The sequence below is a fragment of the Notothenia rossii genome (assembly GCF_949606895.1).
Source record: "Notothenia rossii genome assembly, contig: scaffold_191, whole genome shotgun sequence".
In the NCBI taxonomy this organism is placed as follows: Eukaryota; Metazoa; Chordata; class Actinopteri; order Perciformes; family Nototheniidae; genus Notothenia; species Notothenia rossii.
This window is the reverse complement of record NW_027640202.1, coordinates 19090-29183: the sequence shown is the minus strand read 5'-3', so window position 1 is coordinate 29183 and position 10094 is coordinate 19090.

Sequence of the window (10094 nt, the reverse complement as noted above, 5' to 3'; positions counted from 1 at the left end):
TTTGGCCTGATTTTTCTCTTTGTGGCGCATTTTGAGATATTCAAGGTTTTAAAACGATCCATTCTTATTCATGTTTCTATTTTAATATGAGAGTGAGATACTGTTGCTGTGCCAAGCCTGTAGAAGCAGTTCCACAATTGGAAAGCAGAATTGGCTCACTTGACTGTTTTTTTTGTAATGGCTTGCACAGATGGGAGCACAAGAAATATGATGGATTATAAAATGTATCAATCTTCGACAAACATGGAAGACCAGCTGCACAAGGAATAAATTATTTGCAATGCCTGATTTAGTGGTGGCTGTATCGAGGCTTTTCGACACGGATCCAGAGAAATGTAATGTAGTATTGTCAATAAATAGGGCTGCACGTTACTATTTTTATCAATTGATCTGCCAATTAGTTTCTTAACGCTTTGAACTTTAAAAAAGGCAGAAAATGGCATAAATGAATTAAATCCAAGCTTCTAAAATTACAATTTGTCCTAAAACATCTTGTTTTTTCATGATAAAAACAAACTATTTACTTTAATTTTAACAAAGCAGGAAACGTCAATGTTTAAGACTCTGAAACCCACATTTTATGCATGAAAAGGTATTTTAGCCCCATATTGAGCACCACATTGAGTTTAAATGTGTAAATCGTGCCTTTCTAAGAGGTGCTTCGGCTCGCAGAAGACTAGAACAGCGCTTTTATAATTTCAGTACATTTACAAATCGTTGCAGCTCTAACTAAAAGTGGTTTAAATTAAATATGTATTTATATATGTAAGTATGTAACTGGTGGTTTATGTATTCTCACTTCCTCCTGTAGCTGAAGCACCTTTTTGGAAAGCAATTTGAGCTTTGAGTGTTTGTGGAATTGGTCTGACGGGTTTCTGAACACTCGTCCTATTGCCCAAGCTGTCACGTTGCATGGAGACTTGAGTGCAGTTTGAAGTCTTTCCACAGATTCCTGATTGGATTGAGGTTTGGATTCTGAATTGGATAAGATCTTTGTTTTGAACGCAGCACATTCCAGTCTAGCTCTGGCATGTTTTGACGTTGTGTTGAGGTCATTTTTCACGGACTGAAAACTGGTTATAAATTACATTACATGTCATTTGTTAATGCTTTTATCCAAAGCTGCTTGCATACATTCAGTACTGTGGACAATCCCCACAGGAGCACTTTTGATTTGTTGGTATTTTGCTGCATTCAAGTCAATCTTTCATAAGCCTCAAAGTGCTGACTGCAGAGGAGCATCCCTGTGTGTTGGACTATCAAATGATTTGGTATATATAGTCATCATATTTTTGGTACGAATACATTTGGGTTGAGACCTTGTTTACAAACGAGAGAAAACTCCAAGAAACAAAAAGCCAATTTAGTAAGATGATGAAACCCTAATAAGGAAAGCAGTTCAACTTTTAAGCAAATTAATTACCTAAAAATGGAAAAAAATAAAAATGTACTTCAGGATAAAATGACGTAAACTTAAAGGACATACTATGCTAATTTTCAGATTCATATCAGTATGTAGTGTCTCTAATATGTCTCTATGCTTTAATGTTCAAAAAGCTTCACTCACTCATTCACTGTGCCCACATTGAACAACAAAAAAACCAAGGCAATTTAAGGTAGTAAAACCATGGGTCTAATAAATAAATTCAGGGGGCCTTTCTCATTTCTCGAATTCCCCTCCTCGACTCATATCCTCGTGTCTTAGTCCCGCCCACAGGAGATGCGAGCGGAGGAGTTGAGGAGGGGAACCGAGGAGAGAGGAGGGGAAGCGAGGAGGGGAAGCAGCAGGCGGTTAGAGAAATGAGAACTCCTCTCCTCTGAGCGGTCATTTTAAAGAGACGTCCATTAATGATGACAGGAGGCGCAGCAGCCCTCTGTCTGATGGACAGATGTGTTCATGACGATTTATATATTTACTTTGAATTAATTCACAGTGCGGTATAATGAGACAATAATAGGCTACAGATGCGGACATATACATATATATACACACACAATTTCAGAATCAAACAAGTATGAGAGCACTCATAACGTAACACAATCACTACATCACATGTTAGACGCTTTTATCCAAAGCGAGTTACATACTCAGTACTGTGGACAATCCCCACTGGAGCAATTTGGGGTGAAGTGTCTCAGGGACACAACAACATGCTGACTGCAGTGGGGTTTGAACTTCTGATCCCCTGATCCCAACACCAACGTACTAGTCCACTGCGCCACACGCCATCAGAGACTGGGTATAGAAATTAGAGAAATGAGAAAGGCCCAGGGTCTATCACACCTCAAAATAAAGGACCCCAGCATACAGCTTGTAATGATGAGTATTATGATAATTCCTCCTCTTAGAGCAGAGTGTTACACAGTAGCAAAGGTGTACACAACAATGGTGGGCAAAAGCAGAATATTAGAATAATTTGGTTCTTTGAATAATTGATTCAGTTGTGTACACTTCACAGAGCATTTCCCAAAACAAAAACAGCTATAGCAGGGGCGAATAAAAGGTAAAAGGTGCATTTGCAAATTCAGCCGGTTACTTTGGACTTGAGCTTTTATGCTAAGTTACAAATTCAAAGTGTGTCATTTCCTGTTATTTAGTTATTCTTAAAAGCGGTTAAAATGTACAAATGTTTTCACTCAGGCTGATGGGTGATACCTAAAATCTCCTAAACTCACCCGTAAATGTCTCTGCACCTCCCTGTCTAAGCTTCTAAAACTCTAAACAAGATTTATTTCCCCTTAATATATTAAAAGTTGAATCAAATGGTATTTAAAAGTTACCTTCTAATCGATCTACTATATTTCTCTTTCATTATTAACTTTTTCTCTCCCAGATACCAAACACTCGCCCAGATGTGAGCGTGAACCCCGTGACCTTCTAGAAGCTGCTTCCTTTTCATTCTCTCCCACAGACATTCCGTGTTTTAGGAAAGCCTTTGGGAGATTGAAGACTTGCACATTTTCAAGACACCTTTAAAAGGGTCGGTGCTTTATAAAAGCATTTAAGCCAATTTGTCTTGTGTCTTTCTTTCTAGTTTTGTCCTGAGAAGGACTAACAAGCAGTTTAACTTTTCAGATGCTGGTGTATCGATGTCAAAGAGACCCTATTTGGGGCTTTTTGGGGGTTTGCCTTCCCTGTCGTGTGTTAAATAGGTTTTAGTGCATGTAAATGGTCTGTAAAGGTTCAAATCCCTGTGTTCCTTCCAGAGGGAGTTTGTGGGTGTTTCTCAACGTCGAGGACGCTTGCTTGGTAGCACATGTCTTCCGAGTCACTTGCTTCAGAAGCGAGGCAATAATACTTCCTGGCATTCAGAAAACGAAGAGTGGAACAGACGAGCAAGTGTGCAGGTGCGCGTCATATGAGAGGCCCCGCCTTACATTTTCCGCCACAGATTTGGGGAAATTGGTCAGTGCGCAAAGTATTGTGGGGATTTTAAGACCGCGGAGTCTACACCATGGTCTACACATGTGCAGCCTGGACATTTCTCACTACGCTCGGTAGAATTCCAAGTATGCTGGACATTGGAAAAGTCCTTCGGCGGCACTCGATGACGTAGTATGCTTGAAATAGTGGCTCTGGAGCAGCTTTACTCGAGATTGAGAAACACCCTCTCTCTCACACATCCCTAACATAGTGACATCACTATGGAACACTCAATTTTCTATTGGCTAGCGCTTTAACACATTGTAATTAACGGCCCGTCCACACAGCGGCGTGCGTTGAAAGCTTCACCATTCACTTTGAATGGGGTGACGTCACTTTTCGCCGAACTGCATTGTGGGAAGCGACGCGGAGCTTTGCTGGCGTGGCTCGTTGCAAAAGTTGAGCCAATGTTCAACTTTTGAAGCCTCGGCAGAAGCGTCAGCCAATCGATTCATATGCCAGTACAAGCTCTAGCCAATCAAACCGCTGCTTGTGTGTCAGGGGCGGGAGATTCATGTGATTGGTTGTTGGTCGAGTTGCAGACACGCCCGTCGGCAAGCTTCAACGCACGCTGCTGTCTGGACGGGCCGTGATAGGCTAAGGGGGGGGACATCTTTAACGGTTGAGCAATCACAACAGAGCCGGCCAGCTAACCAATCAGAGCAGAGTGGGCTCTGGTTTCAGACAGAGGGTGAAAAGAGGTGCAGCAGCACAGGCAGTATGAAAAAATAAAGAGCTTTTTGAACATTAAAGCATAGAGACATGTCCCAGTGGAGACACTACATACTGATATACACCTGGACATCAGCAGGAGAGGACTCTTTAAAGTAGAGACACTACATACTGATATACACCTGAACATCAGCAGGAGAGGACTCTTTAAAGTAGAGACACTACATACTGATATACACCTGAACATCAGCAGGAGAGGACTCTTTAAAGTAGAGACACTACATACTGATATACACCCGAACATCAGCAGGAGAGGACTCTTTAAAGTAGAGACACTACATACTGATATACACCTGAACATCAGCAGGAGAGGACTCTTTAAAGTAGAGACACTACATACTGATATACACCTGAACATCAGCAGGAGAGGACTCTTTAAAGTAGAGACACAACATACTGATATGAACCTGAAATGAACAGCATAGGGCCTCTTTAAAATCCCTTTCTATTCATGTTTAGATTATCATCTTATAAATGCCTTTAATAACATAATTGGCTGCACTAGGGATGATTTGCATGTTCTAGCAAATGGCAAGAGCGCATTCCTTATTTTGTCTTTTACATTTGTTCTGAATTCATAATGCAGAGCATATTGTCATTAAAGGGTCCTCTGCTGATTAATGTAAAAGCTAATTAATTACTCCGTCTGATTCGGCGTTGTATCGAAGGCTGGTGATTATTTTAGCGGCTCTTTAATTTCTCACTCAGTTGGATGCTTGCAGAGATTTCTTTATTTCACGTGGCTACAGCGCCGTGTTTGTCCACGTTTTGTCAGAGGTGTGATCTGCTGTGGGAGTGAACATAATGGGAGGACATAGGGGGTCAAAGCTGAAGCTCGGCGAGCTGCGATGGGACTAAGTGGGATTGCATAAGAGAGGGATGAATACACTTTTGTTCTCCTCTTTGCATGATTAGCAATTCAAAAATCATGAAGTCGTGATTAAGCTTCCCTTCGACAGAACACATATTGGCCAAACTCCCAACGACTGTTCATTCTAACAGTGTGAAAATGGACCATTTGGGATAAGTAGCACAAAATTAAACTATTATTCACACACATGTAATTATCATCAGGATCACAAAGAGGAATAATAAAACCAAACACCACTCCGGCTATTATTTGTAATTTGGCAGTAGCCATTCTTGTATAGATAAGATTTTGTATAGGGCAGTAATTGAGCTATTTATCCGAGTGTGATCAGATTACAGAGTGAGAACTAAAGAGCAAAACTTTACAGCATGTGTTTGAGGTCATTTTTAACAGACAGAAAGGTTCTCTTACAGGCAGCTGAGTAGCCACCTAAATAAAGGCACTGGTGGCTTGAACAACAAAAAAACACATAGGTATTCTATTATAGTTTATAAGATATATATTGTATTATATATGTCAAAATATACAATATATGAGTGTATTATTGTGCAGCTGTGTGTTTGGCTAAGGATTGAATCAATGCTTTTTGAAGGTGATGTTGGAGTCATCGGTTTGTGACCTATAAGTCTGAGGCCATGGTTCTCAGCAGATAAACAGATGGACTGTCCCCTCCGAATGAGTTCTTACCCTAAGTAAAGGAGTCCAAGTATCTCGGGGCCTTGTTTCTTTAGAACAATAGAGGGTAAGAATGATGGTGGAATGAGCTCCCCGTTGAAATCAGGACAGCAGAAAGCTCGCACATGTTCTGGCGCAGACTGAAAACTCATCTCTTTCGACTCCACTTCGAGCGATAGAATTACTAACAAAGCACTTATATACTAACAAAGGACTGGCTTATCTAAAGCCAGTTGAGTAGCACTTGAAATGTTTTGGTTCTGAAACCTGATGTACTTACATGATTCTGCTTTCTTCAAGCTTGTATCTTCCTGGTCGAATGCACTTATTGTAAGTTGCTTTGGATGAAAGCTAAATGCAATGTAATGTAAGATGGGCCGGAGTATCAGGGTAGCAGTAGCTTCATCGCACCAAAAAGAGATCTGAGACAGAAGGCAAAACGTTCAATCTATCAGTCTATCTTTGTTCCTCATCTGTGAAGGATGGGTCACGACGGAAAACACGAGATTGCGAATACGAGCGGTTGAAATGGGTTTTCTCCGGATGGTGGCTGGCATCTCCTTTAGGGATAAGATGACAAGTTCAATCATGGAGTAGAGCCGCTGCCTTTTAGTAAGCATTGCACACGTTTCATCAAGTTGGTGAATGTTTTCTAAATTCTGCCAGTGTTGCGTGAAGATGTTTCTGCATGTGTTTTGGCACACTGGTGTTTTTATACTTTTTTGAAAGTGCAGCAGGTTTCTCCTAATGGAAGTGTTTTGGGTCGTTGTGGCACGTTTGTATCTCTCTGCCACCTTGTGTTAGATGCATGAAGTATATCATAACAGACTCATATTTACGTGCATATACACAGATAGATGTAGACACACTTCCATGTTTAAGGTGCTACACCCAGTAATACAAACACACATCAGCACAGTGACTCAGACAGAGTGAGGTCATGCTCAGTCAGTAGTAACAATCAGAGGGAAGCTGCAGAAGCTTTCTGTCAATACTTAAATTGCACGTTTCCAAAAGGTGACTTGCAGAATATTAGAGAGCCTTCTACGTCTCCTCCTCCTCCTCCTCCTCCTCCTCCTCGAGAGCATGACACACACTTGCATCCGTCAGTGGGTGGGAGCTGCAGCGAGTGTGAGGGGGCGGTGACAGATTTGAGGAAGTGGAATTAGGGTGGAGTACATTTACAACAGCCTCAGCAAAGCAGCCAATAGGAGAAGTCGACACAAAAATCAAGATAACATGCTAGGAGGGAAGTATTTCTCCTTCCTGTGATATGTTTCTTTTTCTACACTAGCATTATGTGACACAAATGGTTACAAGACATACACATTGGGATACTAAAACTAGAATACAATACACACAACTAATAAAAGAACAAATTAAACAAGAATTTACAAAATAGACAAAGATTTGGGAGAAAGAAAGAAAAATGCAAATCTAATGTATGTAGTTAACAAATAACGGCTACATCACTAATACTCATACATTCATCTGAAATATGTTATGTTCTGTGTTTCATGCATTTCTCCTCTCTTGAACATGATTTCTAACTATCATCTTTAATTTTAATTTCAATTAAATACATAATCTTTCAGTAGTTAACCACTGTTTCTCACACCACGATGCCATGAGAAAAAGCAATTTTCCAGTGACAGCAGATAGTGTCTCTCTGCAACAGACTGGCCCCCCACACACACACACACACACACACACACACACACACACACACACACACACACACACACACACACACACACACACACACACACACACACACACACACACACACACACACACACACACACACACACACACACACACACACACACACACACACACACACACACACACACAGGCCTCTGGCACCTCTCCCATGTTTAATGTGAGGAAAAGCACAGACATCTGTGATAATGACCTCCGCTAATAATAGACAATTCCAATCAGAGCCTGGTATTCAAGGAGGAAACTAAGGATCATGGCTGCTTGAAACTGAGCATCTGCTATGCACACATACATTGATATAATACTGACCTCTAATTAAAATGTGTAGCATCAGAAGTAAATGAACAGCGTTTCTGCAGGCTGACCAATATTTATGATGCATATTGTAAACGGACAAGAAAGCCATCCACATTTAAAGAGGCCCTATTCTGCTGTTTGGGGTTTTCACTTCCCTGTAGTGTCTTATATAGGTTTTAGTGCATGTAAATGGTCTGCAAAGGCTACAATGCCAGTGGTCCCTCCATTGAACTCCTTTGTTTACTTCTGGAACGTTCAGTAGTGACATCACTATGGAACACCTGCGCTTCTATTGGCTAGCGTTCCAACATATTGTACGTGATAGGCTAAGGGGCGGGACATCTCTAAGCGGTTGACCAATCACAACAGAGCCAGCCAGCTAACCGATCAGAGCAGACTGGGCTCTGGTTTCAGACAGAGGGTGAAAAGAGGTGCTGCAGCACAGGCAGTATGAGAAAAATAAAGAGCTTTTTGAAGATTAAAGCATGGAGACATGTAGAGACACTACATACTGATATACACCTGAACATCAGCAGGAGAGGACTCTTTAAAGTAGAGACACTACATACTGATATGCACCTGAACATCAGCAGGAGAGGACTCTTTAAAGTAGAGACACTACATACTGATATGCACCTGAACATCAGCAGGAGAGGACTCTTTAAAGTAGAGACACTACATACTGATATGCACCTGAACATCAGCAGGAGAGGACTCTTTAAAGTAGAGACACTACATACTGATATGCACCTGAACATCAGCAGGAGAGGACTCTTTAAAGTAGAGACACTACATACTGATATGCACCTGAACATCAGCAGGAGAGGACTCTTTAAAGTAGAGACACTACATACTGATATGCACCTGAACATCAGCAGGAGAGGACTCTTTAAAATAGAGACACTACATACTGATATGAACCTGAACATCAGCAGGAGAGGACTCTTTAAAGTAGAGACACTACATATTGATAATAACCTGAACATCAGCAGGAGAGGACTCTTTAAAGTAGAGACACTACATACTGACATACACCTGAACATCAGCAGGAGAGGACTTTTTAAAGTAGAGACACTACTTACTGATATACACCTGAACATCAGGATATGACTCTTTAAAGTAGAGACACTACATACTGATATACACCTGAACATCAGCAGGAGAGGACTCTTTAAAGTAGAGACACTACATACTGATATGCACCTGAACATCAGCAGGAGAGGACTCTTTAAAGTAGAGACACTACATACTGATATGAACCTGAACATCAGCAGGAGAGGACTCTTTAAAGTAGAGACACTGATAAACACCTGAACATCAGCATGAGAGGACTCTTTAAAGTAGAGACACTACATATTGATAATAACCTGAACATCAGCAGGAGAGGACTCTTTAAAGTAGAGACACTACATACTGACATACACCTGAACATCAGCAGGAGAGGACTCTTTAAAGTAGAGACACTACTTACTGATATACACCTGAACATCAGGATATGATGACTCTTTAAAGTAGAGACACTCCATACTGATATACACCTGAACATCAGCAGGAGAGGACTCTTTAAAGTAGAGACACTACATACTGATATGCACCTGAACATCAGCAGGAGAGGACTCTTTAAAGTAGAGACACTACATACTGATATGAACCTGAACATCAGCAGGAGAGGACTCTTTAAAGTAGAGACACTGATAAACACCTGAACATCAGCATGAGAGGACTCTTTAAAGTAGAGACACTACATATTGATAATAACCTGAACATCAGCAGGAGAGGACTCTTTAAAGTAGAGACACTACATACTGACATACACCTGAACATCAGCAGGAGAGGACTCTTTAAAGTAGAGACACTACTTACTGATATACACCTGAACATCAGGATATGATGACTCTTTAAAGTAGAGACACTACATACTGATATGAACCTGAAATAAGCATAATATGTCCTCTTTAATTTCTGCTCTTGTCTGTAGCCAAAAGGGTGCTTAGTCCCTGCTTTGAGACCCTTATTTAAGCATTTTTATACTTTAATTTCAACAAAACATGAATTGTATCAGTGCAGTACGGCTCAAATAAACGCTCCCATAATTCAAAGAGTGAATGAAAACATTAAGCTGCGTTCCTGACACCTCTTAGTAGACTAATGTGTCGTTTTGGTCTCAGTTAAACAACATTAATTTAGCAGATTAAAGATTTTACGAATGTTTTTTTCATGCGGATTAATTTATTTCAAAAGTACATCTCTGATAAACAAAAGCAATGTGCAAACACAAGATTTTAAGATGTGCTTTTGCTCGACTCTTTGCAGGAAAGCCCAGTGTTGTTAATCTATATATTGACAAAATCACATCGGTTAGATAAACAATAA